Consider the following 2095-nt stretch of genomic DNA (forward strand, 5'->3'; position numbering starts at 1 on the left):
ACCAACTCCACTACCTTCACCTCCACCACCTCCACTACCTTCACCTCCACTACCTCCACCACCTCCACTACCTTCACCTCCACCACCTCCACCACCTCCACTACCTTCACCTCCACTACCTCCACCACCTCCACTACCTTCACCTCCACTACCTCCACCACCTCCACTACCTTCACCTCCACTACCTCCACTTTTAATGCCTCCGACTCTGCTGCCTCCACCTCCCACCTCTTCCACCACCTCCACCCCCTCTCCCATCCTCCACAGAGCCCAGCAGAACATGACGTCCGTCCACTTGAGGACAAGGACTTACTTAAGAGTCAACAGCGGGAAAACAAAAGCCAGTGTTTATTTGCAGGCCAAACAGAGGAGGAAGCCACAGTCGCTTCTCTAAACAAAACATTGTGGAAAAGATGCAGACGGAGCATGTCTCAGAGTTTCACTCGGACGCCCGCGACGACATTTACGACAATTAGGCAGAACTCTTATATAGACTGTTTACGCTCCTCTGTTACAGGCTGTTTTTCCCCTCGCTCTGTCGCTACTCTCTAGCCATCACTCCATCATTCTGCCTTTCTCCTCTCGCACTGCAAGCACACCTCTACTCTCGTCTGTTATTGTAACAGTCTGTGAGGTTCTGCCCCCCCCCCCCCTCCCCCACCACCTCCTCCACCACCATCTCCCCCCCCCCCCCCCCCCTACCCCTTCCACTACCACCACCGCCACCCCACCCAAACAAAAGGATCCTACGTCTTGTGTCGGTGAATGTTGTATAATGACAGTTACGTCTCGGAGCTTTGACACTTATCTGACCTTATGTAAGAGTCTGCACCTCCAGGGTGTGTATCTCCTCATGTGCGTGGTGTGTGTGTGTGTGTGTGTGTGCCCGCAAACGTGTCACAGACCGTGTGTGTGTGTCACCTCAGAGTGTGAAAGAGGAAGTGTGTTGTGCTAATCTCGCTCTCTGCCAGAGTCCGCAGGCTTCCTGTGGGGGTCCAGGGTGGGACGGGGGGGAGGGTAGGTAGAGCGAGCGGGACTGCGGTTCCGACCTATCAGCTTCTGCGTCTGTCTGCCTGTTACCGCGGGCGACCACAGCTTAAATAATAGGAGCAGCGCTACCTGCCATTCAGAATCTGATAGAAGATCTAATCTATCTGCCCATCTGTCTGACACGAACACACAAACACACACAGACAAACACACACACACACACACACACACACACACACACACACACACACACATATATATGGACATGCATACACACACACACACACACATACACACACATATATATGGACATGCATACACACACACACACACGCATACACACACCCACACATCCACACACACACACAGATAAGCAAACAACATTTGAACCACACACTTATATAACAATAACTAGTTTGCATATGGCTTTGTGTGCATAAGAATGTATGTTTGTATTCATGTGTGTGTTTGTGTTTGCATTTGCTTGAATGTGTGCATGTACCGTGTGTGTGTATGTATGTGTCTGTTTTTATATTTGTGAGTGTGTGTATGTCACTTCGTGTATGTCACTGTGAGTATATCAGTGTGTGATTCATTGTGTATTGTGTGTGTGCTACCCCAGTCAAAGATATAAATAATCGGCCGTTATTGGTTGAGAAAGTGTTCTGTTAAAAGAGGCAGCAGATGAGTGTTGGCCAGGAGAGTGAACGATTGTGGGAAGTGAGCTGGCGGGCGGGGGTGAGGGCAAGTTTCTACCCAACAGGAAGAAGAAGTCAGCACTAAGGTCAACAAGTTGGACCGCAGCATGGCCATGTTTATATTTTAATAAAGGTTAAAGAATTAAGGTTAAGCAGAACTCCACAGATAAAATATTTGCACGTTGTCCTTCGACTAATATCATTTTTATAATCCCCAATCATTTTATAATCGCCAAGATCAATTGTATAGTCCAGACAGATTTGTATGTAAGTTTAGGGCCTCTATGTTTGTGTACATAATATAGAACTATAATTATAGAATATCGAATATATAACTTATAATATATAAGCACTCATTTACTTACCAAAGACGAAAATGTGCTCAATAGAGCATATACCTTCACCAA

This window comes from Gadus chalcogrammus, chromosome 14 (assembly GCF_026213295.1).
Source record: "Gadus chalcogrammus isolate NIFS_2021 chromosome 14, NIFS_Gcha_1.0, whole genome shotgun sequence".
NCBI classification, from domain to species: domain Eukaryota; kingdom Metazoa; phylum Chordata; class Actinopteri; order Gadiformes; family Gadidae; genus Gadus; species Gadus chalcogrammus.